General features: G+C 46.3%; 1 protein-coding gene across 11 annotated transcripts in view; it reads left to right on the forward strand.

Moving 5' to 3' along the window:
• The first annotated feature begins 6,678 nt into the window (after positions 1-6,678).
• The window catches only part of TNRC6C (trinucleotide repeat containing adaptor 6C), a 115,243-nt gene continuing 104,969 nt past the window's right edge, over positions 6,679-16,952 (forward strand). For all 11 annotated transcript variants that reach the window (XR_015147234.1, XR_015147235.1, XR_015147237.1 and 8 more), the window contains exon 1: positions 6,679-6,816. The gene's annotated coding sequence lies outside the window, so the exon portion shown is untranslated. The remainder of the gene's footprint in view (positions 6,817-16,952) is intronic.

Here is a 16,952-nt window from a genome sequence, read left to right on the forward strand (position 1 = left end):
GGCAGGTAGTAAGCACCTGCAGTGAGCCACGTACTGTGTGGGTGCTGGGACAAAGTAGTGAGTCAAAAAAGCAAGCACTCTCTGCCATCATGGAAAGTGCTGTCTAGCGAAGACAAGCATTAACTAGAATACATGAGTGGATGAATGAATGAATGAATGAGTGATGGCTTGGACTGTCGTGCTTCCCACTATGACCCATGCTACAGTGGTCCTGCCTGCATAACCAGCCCCTGGTATAGCTTTGCTCATATTCCCTGCCTAAAACCTTCAGTAGCTCACCAACACACACTAATCAAATTCTAATTCCCCAGTCTGGTAGCTCTCCATGCTGTCATATCTTTCCAGCTTGATTTCCTTCTAACCTTTTAAGATAACCTGTGTACTACTTGAACAATTGCTATGTTAGTTCTGTTTTTTTTTTTTACTAAGTCGTGTCCAGCTCTTTTGTGACTCCATGGACTGTGGCCCGCCAGGCTCATCCGCCGAAGAATTGATGCTTTTGAACTGTAGTGTTGGAGAAGACTCTTGAGAGTCCCTTGGACTGCAAGGAGATCCAACCAGTCCATCCTAAAGGAGATCAGTCCTTGGTGTTTTTTGGTAGGACTGATGCTGAAGCTGAAACTCCAATACTTTGGCCACCTGATGTGGAGAGCTGACTCTTTGGAAAAGACCTTAATGCTGGGAAACATTGAGGGCAGGAGGAGAAGGGGATGACAGAGGATGAGATGGCTGGATGGCATCACGGACTCAATGGACATGGGTTTGGGTAGACTCCGGGAGTTGGTGATAGACAGGGAGGCCTGGCGTGCTGTGGTTCATGGGGTCACAAAGAATTGGACATGACTGAGTGACTGAACTGAACTGAAGTTGTGTCCAACTCTTTTGTGACTCCATGGACTGTGGCCTGCCAGACTCCTGTGTCCATGGGATTTCTCAGGCAAGGATACTGGAGTGGGTGGCCATTTCCTTCTCCAAGGGATCTTCCCAACCCACGGATCAAACCCACGTCTCTTGTGTTTCCTGCACTGCAGGCAGATTCTTTACCACTGAGCCACCAGGGAAGCCCGTGGCAGGGAGTAGGATGGGGTGGGGACACAGTTCAACCATGTGCTCACCCCTCCTGTTCTTTCTCCAGCCTGCTGCCCCCGGCTCCCCACCACCTCTGCTGATGACAAAATGACCTCAAGGTTGCCCAGTTTGGTAGACGCTTCCTGTCCTTACCATGTGGGCCTCGCTGCCACACCATTGACGACCCATTCCCCTCCTGGTGTCTTCAGTTGCACAGGATTCCGAAGCCTGGGTAGTCCCTTCTCAAACTCCTTTAGGGCTCTTCTCCTCCTCCTCAGTGTCGCTCAGGCTCAGCACTCAACCTTCTTATCTTGCCTCCTAACCAACACCCCCAGCTAATCATCTATGCCCTGCCTTCAACATCCACCACTATGCAGACCACCCCAGAAAGATTTCTCCAGCCCAGACATTTCTCCTCATTTGCAGATCTGACCATGCCACTAGCTGGCCCCAGTGCCTCCAGTGCCAAATGGACCCAACCAGACTTACCCCTTGTTTCCCAGATCCCACCTCTATCTATCAGTCCCTAAGTCCCACAGAGTCTCCTGGAGTTAAAATGATCTTTCAGGGATTTCACTGGTGGTCCAGTGGTTAAAGAATCTGCCTTCCAATGCAGGGGCGTGGGTTTGACCCCTTGTCGGGGAACTAAGATCCCACGTCCCACGGGGCAACTAAGCCCTTGTGCCACACCAGAGAAAAGCCCTGGCACCACAACAAAGACCCAGTGCAAACTAATTAATGAATTCAGTTCTGTCTCAAAGGGATCCTTTTTGTTTGCCCTCTAGGGTCACTCTAGCTCCTTCCACAGTTTCTCATCTCCCCGCTGTGTGACTTTGCCATCAACCTCTGCCTCCTCTTCCCTGTCTTATCCTTCTTCTCCCTATCATGTACAATGTTCCTGAAGAGATCTCTAGGACAGCCAAGTATAATAAGGTTTAGAAGCACTCAAAGGCCTTCAGGAAAAAATCCTAATCCCTCAATGTGACGTGAGCTGCTCCTTATGATCTGGCCTTTGCTCACCTCTCCCACTTTCCCTTCCATGTGAGCTGTCTTGACTCTTCTGACACTTTGCAGCCCCCTGACCAAGCGAATGTGCTCTCTTCAATCTCCTTTCTCCTGGCTGTTCCCTGTGTCTTCAGTGCTCATCCATTAGCTCTTGACCATTGCAGCCATCTAACTGTGGCTCCCCTTGCATCCTTCAAGACCTCAGGGTGGTCTTTCTGAGCACTCCAGAATGACCTGGATCTCCCTTCCTGCCCTCTTCAGCACCGTGTATGTACTGTAATCATAAGTCAAGGCTTTCAGCTCTAAATCCCCAGCACCCAGTCCACCACCTGGCACATAACACAGGTTCAGTCATCGTTCAACGAGAATCTCTAACTCAGGGAGGAGTACAAAGGAGAAGCGTGAGGCCCAGGAAACTGTCTAAGGTCAAACAGCCAGTATCAGTGGCACTGAGGTTCAGCCTGGCTCACATCTTAAGATTTTTGTCTCCACTCCAGTATTTTCCTCGGTTAAAGTGGGAGGATGATTGCACCAGAACCACTCAGAGAGCTGGTTAAATATGCAACTTCACAGGTCTCACCTTAGACCCAGATGAGTCTGTGTTTAAACAAGCTACTGTGGTGATTCTTATGAACAGAGTTTGAGAACCAACACCCCATCCTCTCTGCCCTGTCTGAAAGGCTTTAAGTTCATCACATTTTTTTTTGGCTGTGCCATGTGGCATGTGGGATCTTAGTTCTCCTACCAGGGACTGAAACAGCACCAGAAGCATGGAGTCTTAGACACAGGACCACCGGGGAAGTCCCATTCATCACATTTTCTATGGCCAAGTAGGCAGCTATCTGCTTGGTGACAAGCAGTCCTGCTTCCTTACATTTTCACTGAAAGCGATCATTTGTTGGAGTCTTGAAGATTTTCCCTTTTAGAGTCCACTGTTGGGATTCAAATTCTACTTGCAGACTCAGTGGAGGTAGAAGGAGGGAAGGAGGGGCTCCAGGAGGAAGTAAAGCAATCTTGTGTGGTCAGAAGTAGCTGGGAGTGGAAGGGAAGCGAGTATCACAGGCAAATAGGACCCTGAGAAAAGGTGCGTCCTTTATGATTAGTTTTTTATTCTCAAATTTTAGCAGTCATCAAAATCACCTGGAGGGCTTATTAAGCTGCAGATACCTATGGGACTTCCCTGGTGGTCCAGGGGTTAAGAATCTGCCTTGCAATGCTGGTTTGATCCCTGGCTGGGAACTAAGATCCCTTGTGCCTCGGGGCAACTAAGCCTGCTTGTCACTACTAGAGAGAAGCCCCGAGTACTGCAACAATCCCACATGCTGCAACTAAGACCCGACGGAGCCATACATAAATAAATATATATTTTAAAAAGATGTAGAGAAAAAAAAAAAAGATGTAGATACCTCGATGCCCCCCAAGGTTCTGATTCGGTAGACCTGGCAATGGGGTTCAAGAAATTGCATTTCTAACAAGCTCCCAGGTGATGCCAATGCTGCTGGTCCAGGAAGCACACTTTGGGAACTGCTGAACTAATTCACCCAGGTGGCTCAAGTGGTAAAGAATCTGCCTGCCAATACAAGAGACACAGGTTTGATCCCTGGGTCAGGAAGATCCCCTGGAGAAGGACATGGCAACCCATTCCAGTATTCTTGCCTGGAGAATTCCATGGACAGAGGAACCTGGCAGGCTACAGTCCATGGAGTTGCAGAGTCGAACATGACTGAGTATGTATGTATGTATGTACATACGAGCTAATTCAACCTTTATGACCCATGCAATCATTTATTCTGTAATATCCATGGAGATGAGGATGTGATCACCCTGATTTCTGCTTAAACCAGATACAAATCTTGTTACATTTCAAGCTAGAGTTTCCATGGACAACACTTATGATTTTTCTTTGAATGGAATGGAAATTCATCTCCAAACCTTCCACACACTTATCCCAGGCGTGCCTCTTATATTCTCACAGATGCATCCAGCTAGGTCTTCTCCACCTGTCCTTAACAACTTGACTTTTTAACTTAAGAGCGGCACTAAATATTTAATCTTTTTACATGTAATTCTATGGGGGGTTGCCCATTTTTATAGATTGCAACCGATACCTTAGTCATGAGGTGGTAGTGGCAGGGCTGATAAAGGGATGACAGACCCCAAATATGCACTGACTCATTTTACAACTTTGCCTGGGGGTTGCTCAGACTTTATTCAGCCCAAATAGCCCCTGAGAAATGACACTGCAATCTCTACACTCATGGCTATCATCTACCACAATGTTCCTGGATCAGTCCTAATTTTGAGAATTCTATTGTTACAGACCCACATGAGTCTAATTTTGGGGTCAGAAACTATGATCAAGTAAGTGTGGCCTTTTCTCCAGGTGTTTATAGTGTAACGAGAGGACAATTATTTTGTGTGGTTTAGCTGATTGAGGGGGACAGTAAAAAGAAGATGGAGAAAAGTTGAGAGGTTACAATCAGAAATTCAACATCAGGGGTAAAAATTAAATCATTCAATTTTGGTTCAGTTTTCCAAAAGAGGTTCTGCTTATTGCAATGATGGGTTCACCGAGCTATCTGAATTCCTCATTGATTTAGCAATCTTAGTGGATGCCAACTATTTTGAAGATATTATTTTGCGCTCCCTCCTGGAGCGTGTGATACCTTTATCTTTGAAAACTACAAAGGATGAAGGTTTCTCCGGAAGTCAAGAGCAAAATTAACGTAAATAAAACGCTGAATGGAAAAGGCAGAAGTCTCTATATCAACTCGGGCTGACATCAGAGTCTTCTAAGTGATGTGGGTTTTCAGCAGGGGAAGTACCCAGTACAGACATTTGAAGACGATTTTAGAGCGCGGTTTGTGACTCTGACTACCGGGGAGCTTAAAATATGGCAGTAAGAAGAAAGGAGTGCGCCTAGCTCACGGGACCCCGAAGGGAAAGGAGAGCGGGGAATTTGTTGTCTCTTTCATCCACGGACGTTTCAAAGCAAGACTCTTGCGGTAACAAAATTGCACTGCGAAAGTAGCGTGTCATTATCTGCTCTTCAAGATGGGGACACGTAGACAGGGAATGGCCTCCAACACGAACAACTTTCAAGTAGCACCGCGGAGCCTCCACTGCACAAAGCGGAAAGCTGGCCTGCTTCCACCACGCTTCATGAAAATGGAGAGAAATATTGGTTTCAATATTTTCTCGTGACTTGAACCGAAAGTTAAAAGGTGACTTTTAAATTGCACATCGCTCCTGATCTTACCCACGATTAATGACTAGAGTGTATGGGAAGAGCGGCGGAATGGAGGACCGCTACCGGGTGCAGAGAGCCGGGAAGGAACCTTGGGGTGCGGGAGCCGGAGCGTCCGGGATTCGGCCCAACAGCAGTTTGCCCGGTGGGGGCAGAATACTCGCGCTCCCGGGAAGGGGATGTCTCCCGGGGGCGGTTACACAGCGAGGCTTGTTTGGCTCGCAGCAGGGCGCTCCCGGGGGAGCGGTTGTGCAGTGGAGGACGCCTGGGAGGCGCGCAGCGAGCAGGATGCTCCCTGGCCCAGGCCGGCGCGTGTACGTGTGTGTGCACGGTACAGGGCGTGTGCACGGCGCGGGCGGGACGCGCGCCAGTGCGGCCGCCGAGCTCCGCTGCAATACAAGGCCAGCGCCGCCGAGTGAAAATACCGCGCAAAACCCTGGCTAGAGAGCCGCGGGGGGCCGGCTGGGGGAACCAAGCGGACGCGCACGGCCGGGCCCTCACCTCACGGCTGAGCGTTCTAATGCGAAGTTGCAGCACCCTCAGACGAGGAAGGAAGCTGCGTGAGTTTCCACGCACCCCAAGAAGACCGCGAGCCCCAGGGACTCGCACGCGCCCGCGCCCGACGACACGGAGCGCGTACCCGCTCGTACCCTGGCGCGCTCCCCGCGCGGTCTGTGGAAAGACAGCTCGGGCGGGTATTAAGGGGAGGGGGAGGAGGGGGTGTGGTTTGGCTGGAACTAGCCAATGGGCCGGGGAGGGGCGCGCGGGGGCGGAGCTCGTGTTCAGAGCGCCGATTGGCCAGTTGGCCCTCCGGTATGCAGATACGGTGGAGTCACGTGCCAGGGGCCGGGACGACTTCCTGTTGGAGGCCAAGGCGGGGCGGGGAAGGGGGCGCGAGCGCCCCGTCTGGCTGAAGCGGGGGGAGGGGGGTTCTTGTCAGTTAGAGCAACAAGATGGCCGCGGTGGCAGCTCCGCACCTCAGCGCGACGGCCCCGGGAGCCGCAGCCGCCGCCGCCGGCCCCGCTGCCCCGCAGCCCTGAGCGTCGCCCCGGCCGCCCCCACCGCCGCTGACAGGGCTGTCCCCGCGCCCGCCGCGCTCCTGCCGCCGCCGCCGCCGCGGGCCCGCCCGAGCCGGAGGCGGAGGGAGCGGAGCCGGCCGAGCGCAGATCGCCGAGCTCAGCCGCCGCCACCTCGGATCGCGGGCCGTGCCGGAGCCGCCGTCCCGCCTGCGGGCGCGAGGAGGAGGGCGCGTCGCGGCGTCGCCGGGGCCGGACCTGGACCCGCCGGGACGCGCCGCCGCCCACCCGCCCGCGCCGCCGCCGCCGCCGCCCGCGCCGGGACTTGAGCCCGCGGCGCCGGCGCTGAGCGGGCCCCCACCGCCCGAGCGCCCCGCAGGCCCCGGGGCGGCCGTCGGAGTGTTCTTTGCCGCCGCCGCCAGGGCCGCGCCGCCGGATCCCCTCCGAGGAGCCGCCGCCGCCGCCGGGGACGGAGCCCAGGTGAGCGCGGGCCGGGCCTCCGAGTCGCCGCAGCCGGCGGAGCTGTTGGCGTCGCCTTTGTTCGGCCGGGCCCGGAGCGCGAGGGGTCGCCGCGGGTCCCGGCGGGAAGGATGCGCAGCGCGGGGCGGCGGGAGGAACTGCTGGCTGCGCGGGGCCCGGGTGCGGGCGCGCGCAGGGCGAGAGGCTCGCGGTGCCCGGTGCGATCCGCACGGCAATTGCGTGTGTGGTGTGCGTAAAACGATGCTTTGGTGGAATTGGTTCTCCCGGAGCAGTCACCCGCGCGGGTTTTGCATTTCTGATGGCATGCACGAACCCGGGCGTTTTCGGTGTGGGGCCTCTCCCGCCGTTGTTTGGGAGTGGGGGGCTCAGAGCAAGCGCGGGCGTGCTTCTGCTAGCATGGAGGGGCCCCTCGGCCTCCCGCGGATCTGGAATCAGGTGGGCTGCTCGCGGCGCTGCAGGCTGCGGGGCGATGCGCACGAGGGACGGGAGCCGAACCGCAGCTGCCCGTCTCTGGGAGCGCGGAACCGGAGCGCCTCGGGGGCCACCTCCACTCGTGCGTCGCCTCGTCTGCACCTTTTTCTCGTGGATGAGATTCGTTAATAGATTCGTATCTGTTAAATGTGCAGATGTGGATCCAAGGGTTCCCTGCGCGTTAACTCGGTGGAGAATCTTTCGCTTGCAGGTTACACGCAGTTTTGGGAATCTCACGGAAGATGCAGGATTGCTGCCTCCACGTCGCGGGGCGGGGGCGGAGGAGCCGCAGATCCCGGCCGCACCTCTAGCGGTGTTGGGCGCTCGACTGTCTCAGGGATTCAGCGAAATGAGTGCAACTGTCTCGAACCTCTACCTCTGGCAGATCAAACCTCCATTTGAGTGGTCTGCTCGGCTATATTTAGGCATGAACTGCAGATTCTGAACTCAAAATGGTGCTCTGCAGATGTCCAACTTAAGCGTATTTAAGGAGTTAGTTGCAAGTTGGAGGCGTCTGGCTGGTTTAATCCATTGTGTTGCTGAGGTTCATGTTTTCTCCTGAATCCGGTGTTCACCGCGGTGTCCTGCGGTGTAGGTGGTCAGTTAGATGATGGCTGTGTAGAGACTGCTACGTCTCTGAGTGTAATTTGACCCCGCAGGAGGCTTATTTTATGCAAGTTATTTCCTACATTTAGAATTGAGTAACTATGGGGATGAGTTGAGACACTGGAAATGTGGGTTGAGTGATCTTAGAAGACAGCGGTGGCCAGTTTGGAATGTGTAGGGGGTGCAACCATTCTGTGCATGGACTCCATACTTCCTTCAATAGTATGTGAAAGAATAAAGGATAAAACTTAGCTCCAGACCAGATGAACTTGGTTGGCAGAGGGCAACTTGAAGAAATTTATTCCAGAATCACGGAAGTGGTGAAGGTCTTTGAACACCTTTCAGTGTGGCACACCTAAGGATGCTTTGTTGGGAGAAGTGATGCAAAATGAGGTTTTAAGAACTAGCCCAGTTATATTATCCGAATTAATTTTATTACTGGTGTTTAAACAGATGATAATTGTCTGATTAGTTATTACTTTGTTCACCGATACTGAAAGAGTTTTCTCCTACAGAAAGTTTTTAATATTTGTGTTTTCATAAGAATAGACGTTTTAGAAATCTTTTTGTCTTTCTCACATTGGATCAATAGAAATTGATAGCCCAGAAAGTGGTGATAGTAAAAGTATTGTTTCAGTTAAATTATACTTATGGTGATGTAGAATAATTTCTAAAAGCTAGTACTAGTACTGTGTTAAGAAGTAGAAAGGATACGAGTCCCAGATATATATGTGTGTGTGTATTCATGTATGTATATGTTCAGACCTGATGTTATTATGTGGGTCTACTTTGAAAAGCCCTCTTCTTATCTTTCATACTTATTGTTCAAATCAAAGACCTTATGGTCTTGTACATCTGATTTACTATTAAGATGTGAAATTAAATAAAAGTTGATACTGAGGCTATAATAAGACTTAATCCTAACTATTTCGTCCTGGTTCTAGCATTGAAATACTTTAGTAGTAACTTGGGTTACAGGTAAGTGTTGATTTTAGGTTTTCCTCCTTGCAGTGTTTATTGTTGTTGCTGTTTGTCAAGTGGCATATGTTGTAACACTTTGACAAAGATTATTTTGTAACAGGTTTATGTTTATACTTAGTTGGCTTAGGAGTTTTGGAACAAATGGTTGCCTGAGAGTGCTGATTATAAGGGAAAGTAGAGCGAACTGTTTCATTTGACTCCCAGTGATTAAAATATAACTGAACCATGGGTAGGGGGGATATAGGAAACTTTAAATTACAGTATTTCTCACCTCCTCCACCTTTTTGTTAAACAGCTGGCTTTACTGAGATAAATGTGTGCTTTTCCAAATGCTGTCATCTGGCTCACTTCCAAAACCATGCTGGAGGAGGAGGAGGTCAGGGCTGGAGGGGGGGTGGGGGGGCAGCCTTTTTCCTTAGTGAAGAGAGCTTTCAGTTGGAAAGAAATGGAAGATAAAAATTCCTACAGTACTAGCTGAGAATGGGTGTTTGCATTACTTCCCAAACTCCAAATGGGGGTGATAAGGTCCTGAATGTAAATTTACTATTGGTTGACTCAAGAATGTGATGCTAATTTTAAATCTAAAAGAGAAAGAGATTACTAGGGAAAGTCTATTTCTCTGTTATTTGATTTGAGCATATAGAATGTCTATGACATCATATAACTTCTTTAACAACTTAATATTTAGAGAATTAGAGCCATTTTAAAGACTATTTTATGGTTCATTTTTTTAACCTTCCCTGGTAGGAATTAGATCCATGAGATTGTATGCATATGTTTTCAGTAATATTTACCTCTGAGTCCAGGTTTATTGTGTAAAGATGATATCTGAGAAGATTTTATAAGAAAGAAAATAGATTGGCTGTGGAGTCTGAGGCTGTTCTATATATCGGAATAGCATATGAGTTAATTAAAATTTGGGGATGGAGTAAGCAAAGATTACTTAGAGCAACCGAAGCCTGTGTGGAAAGCCTGAGAAACACAGAGGTGACAAGGGGCAGGTTTATAAAAGGCCTTGGAAGATGGTAAGCTCCGGGAGCAGGAGCTGGGGCCCTGAGCAGGCAGGGCCTGGAAGGTTATAAGGGGAAGAACCAGGGAACTTTGTTTCTGTTTGTTTTGCTTTTCTTTTTCTTTGACTGAAACTGTTTTGGCTTCTTACTCCTGATTTTGAGACAATTAAATGGGTTTTTACCTTTTATCCAGCTTTATTTCAGAGGGTCTTCTGATTTTTTGATGTAAGGAAATCTTTTTGAAAAGTATTGGTACCATGGTTTATTTTGTCTGATAACTGGCTTCATAGTGAAGGTGACTAGATATTATTTGCCTAATTAAGACAGTTAACATCTCAATAACTTTGAGTAATGTCATATAACTTTGAAGATGTCATATATTTGAGTAAAGCAAGAAGAATATCAAATGAGAACCAGCAACCAGCTTTTTTTTTTTAGGACACTTTGCAGATTTTCTTGCTTTAAGCCAGTTTAATCATGACTAGTTACATTTTTACAAATTAGCTTTATCATTTTTAAAATTTTTGTTAGAGTATACTTGATTTACAGTGTTGTGTTAGTTTCTGCTATACAGCAAAGTGAATCAGTTGTGTGTGTGAGTGTGTCTGTGTGTGTATATGTATATATATATCCACTCTTTTAGATTCTGTTCTCATATAGGTTATTACAGAGTATTGAGTTGAGCAAATTAGCTTTTAAATGTGCACTCATAAGGAGAGTATTCTTTACTTTGCAAAATAATATACAATAAGCTTTCTTTAAGATGTACTCAATCATAAACATTTAAAGAACCAGGTAACTTATACATAGCTCTCTTCAGGAATATAATTACTTAAAAATTTAAAGGTTACTTGTTATCGGAAATAACTATAAAATCTTATGTAGAGATTGTATGTGTGACATTCAAACAAAAAAATGTGTAATTCTTGCCCAGTGAACTTGTTTGAACAACTTGATTAAAATAATCCTGTAGCTTTTCTGTTGTACAAATTATGTATTGGAACTGTAACTTAAAATTTAATGAAAAATGAAATATGAATTTTTCACTTCTCCAGTGGGGACATGAGAAAGATGCACGTGAAAAGCATGGTGACAATTCAGGCCCTTTGTGCCATTTTTGGAGTTTAAAAGTGAATTCTCTTCTTGGCTACAGATGCTTTCAGTGAGTGAAGAAGCTATTGCAGGGATGGTGAGCTGTTTGTTAAGAATGCATTCTTCCTCTGCAGCCCTCAGAAGCCTATAGGGCTGTGTGCAGAGCTAGACAATCTGGGCATCCAGCCATAAAACGGCCCTGCTGCCGCGCAGATAGCGGTTCGCACCCTCCTGAGCCCTCCATGGCTGCAGACCACAACAGAAGGAATGGCCTTGGGAAAGCCGCGCTCACTGCTGTTTTGAACTCTTAATATTCTGTGTGGCTCTCTGAGTTCCAGCCCCGCCTTGGGACTTTGGTTTTCTAAGATGTAGTAATGGTTAAGGGTGGGCAAGAATACAGCTTCTGAAATCAGTCTCTTCTAGGCCAGTGGATTTTAACATTTGCTGTGGGAAATGAGCAGCGGGTTGTCCGTCCCAGGGTCTCCCTCTCCTTGTTTACCTCCTTGTCACGGTACTTCTTTCCTGCTGGGGAACGACCTGCCCAAAGACACATCGGATTGCTGGGCCCTGCACACAGGGCCCAGAGGAGGGAGTCCCGTGGAGTCAGTCCTCCAGAGAAGAGAACCTGTGGGCTAGATTGGTCCCTTGTGGCTCAGACCCCACTCTAGTTCCTCATAAACCATTTTTGACACAAAACTTTAAAAACAACTTTTGTACAAAAATATGAAAATGGAAGAGTACACAGACATGTCAGCTCATCTTTGTTGCAGAGTTAGGGCATTTTCTGTGAACGTCATCTATTTGTATAAATGCACATGATCCCCTGTGATCCCCTAGAATACAAACACCTGGGCAGTTCTTTTTTTTCCCTTTAATCTAAAGACCTTCTCTGTTTTCCTTCTTTAGAATGTTTTAGAAATTATTACACTTACATCCTTGTGATGTCCTACCTCTGAAGGCCTGAAATGCAAACCTACAGTTTCACAACATCAAGTCAAACTGTTTTCAGTAGCCGATAACCCCTGTCTGTGGCTGAGTCTCTTACTGATGGGCAGGCTGGCTAGTGTCGGAGTTCATGTCAGGAGTGTGTGTGCTGCTGGATGCATTTTATGTGTACAGTCGAGCTTATTAAGGATAAGATTTCTCACAATGAAAATCAGTTGCTTGGGTTGAGCCTAAAGGCATAGTTTATTTTTTATTACCGAAGATAATTTCTCTTTAATTTTTCTTTTAATAAATTGATAGTTTAAGATAGCCCCCAGGAATTAAAGTTAAGGTCTGAAACAAGCAAATGGCAGCAGAGGCAAAACTTACCACCTCCCCAGCCTTTGCTGCTGTGAACAGATGTTAACATCAGGAATGGGAGGGGAGGTGGGATTACTCCTTTGATTACCTGTGTCTTCTCACACTGTGTATGACCTGCAGAGGGGGAGGGGAAAGAGTGTGTAGGAAGGGAATTCATAACAATAGGCTTCCCTCTTCTGGAGGCTGATGTTTTAAATGAGGTTTTGAGGGTAGGTGAGGGAAACAAGTGAAGGCTGTGTGGAAGCAAATACATTGGAGTCACTGAGGACGGTGGAGAAGTGTCTGTGTGTGTGTGTGTGTGTTGGGGGGTTAGGAAGCATCCTCTCAGGTAGCCAGGTCTCAGTGTTAAAATAATCTTCACATAGATCCACCTAACATTTGAGCATTTGCTCTGGGATAGTGTGCCAAGGATGTGACATTACTATCTTGTTTAATCCTCATAACCCTCACAGAAGATGGTTGCTTTAATTAAATTCTGTTTTTCAGCGGAGGAAAGGAGGACGGAGAAGAAAGTAAAAGATCCTGCAGCTTGTAGAAAGTGCAGCCAGAATTTACACTCAGACAGTCCACTTCACAGCCCTCATACATGGATAAATAGCTTGGATTATTTGAATAACTTTTTAGTTAGTCTCTCTCCTCTGGTCTGTGTCCCACCAATACATTTTGTGTTTACTCATTCCTCAGTAGCAGCTTGTAAGGTAACTACTGTTATTGTGTTCATTTTCTAGATTGGGAAGCTGAGGCTGATGGAAGTTGAATAATTTGACCCAAGTCAGGGCCTTGATAATGTGTCTGGATTCTCTCTGATGCCAAAGTTAGAACTGCTTTCTAAAGCCCAAGCCTGCTCATGTCAGTCCCTCCTTTACTCCACAAAAATTTAATACCTTCTCTATTCAGTGGCCACAGTGAAGACTGACCTCTCACTGCCCTCCCTGAGGTGTCCTTAGTGATGGAGACAGGCACCAAATAAGTAAAAACAACAAAGCGAAAAACTAAGATAGCAATTAAATGTCGTGAAGCTTCCTGAGTTCACAGCAGTCCATCGTGGCGTGTAATTACGTAGCCGTGTTCTGCATCTCCTTTGGTGAAGCTGCACGTTAGCACATGGAATGATGAGAGAAGTCCAGCAGCAGAAGGAATTTTTATTTTCCTTATCCTTGTCAGCCTTCCCCACTCACATGACCACCGAACATTGTTTTCCCTTCAGTACCACCGTATAGTGTCATTCAGTGAGAGGGACTTGGGGATGCAGAAGGAGAGTGCCCAGGTACTTGGAAGAGGGAGGGAACACGTGGGTCACAGTGGTCAGGCAGGACGTCACTTGAAGTGGGCCCTGAAAGACTGGTAGCATTTGGATGGATGGAAGGGATATTCTACAAGGAGACAGATGGGCAAGTCATGTTTGGGGACCATTTCGGCAAGCACCTGACCATAGCAGCTGGAGCCCAGTGTTTTTATTGAGTAAGTGAACCCTGAGACCTAGCTGTAAGTGGAGGTTGTATGTTGACTTTGAAGTTTAGAAGGGGCTGTATGGGTAGCATCTCCATTCTTTGGCTGGTTAGGAGCTTTTGGTGGTTGTTGATGGGCATGCCATTGAACCAAATGGTAGATTTGAAAATTGCATCAAGCAGGTGGTTGGAGGGGAGATTGGAAGCATGAAAACCATGGCTGTTGTGGTTGTCTGTGGAAGGTGATGCGAGCTTAGACAAGCATAATGGTAGGGTCAAACTGAAAAGGTGTTAGAAAGAGTCAGCAGGACAAAACAGTACCAAATGATTGGTGTGGGGCTGTTGGAAAGAATTCTAAGAGGTCAGACACAGAGGGCTCACTGCTCTTCCTGGGATGTTTGAGAGAGGCCTTAAATTAAGTAAATAAAGAAGCTAATGGTAAAACTGTTTGATTTAATACATAACAGTGAGTCCTTTTAAAATGCTGATTGGAGAAAGCACATAATATAGCAGTTTTAGGAGAGTTTATCGTTTGAGGTTCTGGTATAGAGATTTGACTCACAAGCATAAATCCCAGTATGTAATGAGCCATGTAATAATAGGGTTCTGCTGTTAATTATGGTGAGTACTCTCAACGAAATCGAATTTTCTTAGTACCACCCCCGAAAAAATATCCTAACTCAGACTTTATATAACAGTCCCAGATACACTGTAAACTTTGTAGATATGGGATATTGACCGAAAAAAGAGAGAAAACAAATCTTCAGTATTTCCAGAAAATCTTAGTCATCCTCAGTGCACCGTGTTGTCTGTGGGAGCCTATAGGGATGGGCAGTTACCTTTTCAGGTCTCTGGGCGCTGCCCGCCAAATTCTAAAGATTAATATGTGATATTTCTTATGGACATTTGAACTTTAGGTATAGTTCCTGGTTTGCCTTTCACAGATAAGGTGACTATCATTAGATATTAGCCATTGGAAAAATGAGTGTTAAAATTAATAGGATCATTCTGGCCAATCCACAACGTCTGGTTAGCATGTATTAGATGTATTTTTCTGTTCTCCTCTAGGGGGACTCTGGAAGTCAGATCGAATTTTAGAAGGATATTGAAAATTCTTTTTCTTGAAATTAGTTTATGTTGACTTGTAATTTAAGTACTCCTTTAACACAGTTATTAAATATGGCTATTTAATTAGCTTGCACACATGCCTTCTATTTAACCTCTGATGGCAGAATTTTGGTTATGTAGATCCCATGGCCTAAGAAAATGGGATTTTCTCTTGGGGTCTTTCAACTAAATCTCAAATTAGTGAACATTGATTTCAGAATTCAGCCTTTAGGATTTCTCAAGTTTTTCTTGCTTTTTATTGATACTTGTCTTTCCCATAACACACCCCTCCTCTTTTTTTTTCATTTGTTCTTTTCATGTTTTTAGGGTTTGTGTTTTTTAGTATTTTCTCGCCTGAAGCTTTGCATCTCAGAGGTGGCAGTGAAGGTCTCTCGTGAGACAATAGGATGAGCAGTGTGCTTTCATTTCGATCTATTGTTGTTTTGCTAAGCCTGTTTGCTCTGAGGATATAAACTCACAAGTGGAGAAAGGATTCCAGACTTCATAATAGCTATAGTTTTTTGAGTGCTTATCATATGCCAAGTTCAGGCACTTAATTTATTACCTAATTTATTCACATCAGCAGATGAGGAAACCAGGGCACCTTGGAGAGGGCACGGCTCCCTGATTGCTGTGACCATGCTGTTTAGTTGTTCCCCTCATTCAGATGGACACGGTGATTTTTATTACCTTTGAAGATCTTCACTTCAGTCACTCAGTCATGTCCGACTCTCTGAGACCCCATGGACTGCAGCACACCAGGCTTCCCAATTCTCCAAGAGGTCTTTGGGCCCCAATTTTGATGTGTGGCATTTGGTCTGTTTTAATTTTAAAAATCCATCACATGTTAACATAAATTACCTGTGTCTAATGGGATCATAGCCCCAAATAGAATCATTTTGGGCTCTAAAAGTATATTGAAAAGCAACTTTGATGTGCTTATGAGAAATGTTATTTCTGTTTGAAAAACCTGATAGTAAATTCTCTTTTCTCCCTGAATTCTAACTCTGACATCCAGAATGTGGCTGAGGCAGGAGCATGTCGGCAAGACAAATGCAGGTCTCATGAAATCTCACGGATTACTTCTTTTCTGCCAGAGCAGCAGGTTTTTCTTAAAGCATTGTTTGAAAATTAACATTACTGAAAATTTTAAGCCTACTTAAAGGGATTCTGTGATAGTTTTGATTCAGATTATTAAAAGTGAGACGACATTTTTATAAAAATCTGTGTCACCTTGCTACTAGAGTGCTTTAGTTATTAATAGGGTAAGCTAGCAGTAAGCTGCCTTTGATATATATGAGCAGCATGTGATAACTGTCTTTCCTAATACTTCCTATTGAATCTCATGTTTCAGTTGGAAAGCAGTTTCCTCATTTGACCCATTTTTCTTCTCTATTGTGTCTTTCTTCTGGTTCTTCAACACAGAATGTTTGAAGGAATGTTGCAAACCGTTAAGACTTAGAACGTGAAGAGATTCATATGCCTGCTTTGGAGTACGCGTATTCTCTTTTGTTGTTTTATCTGGTTCGCTGGTTGGAGGGAGAACAGTTTTGCTTCCTTACTTTCATGTCACAGTGTTCAGAAGAGATACATACGAAATGGCTGAGAATGGCAGAGAAGCGTATGGGTAAAGATCTTCTCTTGTAACATGGATAATTTAATGATATTATAATTTTAGCAAACATATATGTAGTAAGCCTGGCTTAATAATATATCTATATTGTAACATGTCTGTTTGGAGACCTGAGTCTCTTGATATCATTATCTTGTTGTTAATGCCACCATTAGTCACAGGTATGACTTGTTATCATGTGATAACATTTGTTTCACACCCATGGCTTTATAGAAGCTTGAATTGACTTCTGTGCTTGCCAGATCAAATTCTTAATGTCCTAACATACCTAACACCTGTCTCCTTCATGAAACCGTCTGTGAGTTCACTGTGTAAACTTTCTCCTTTCTGTCTAAACTCACGCCTTTGGTGACCTCATTCAGTCCTGTGACTTTAAATACCATACAGACCCAGAAGACACCTCAGTTTTGTTTTGTAGCCTGGACTGCTCCCAGGACTCAGTATTTGCATATCTGGTTGCCTTCTCCATATCCTCACCCTACA

The sequence above is a fragment of the Bos grunniens genome, chromosome 19 (assembly GCF_055505025.1).
Source record: "Bos grunniens cultivar Pamir isolate PY7600 chromosome 19, Bosgru_T2T1.0, whole genome shotgun sequence".
Classification (NCBI taxonomy): Eukaryota; Metazoa; Chordata; class Mammalia; order Artiodactyla; family Bovidae; genus Bos; species Bos grunniens.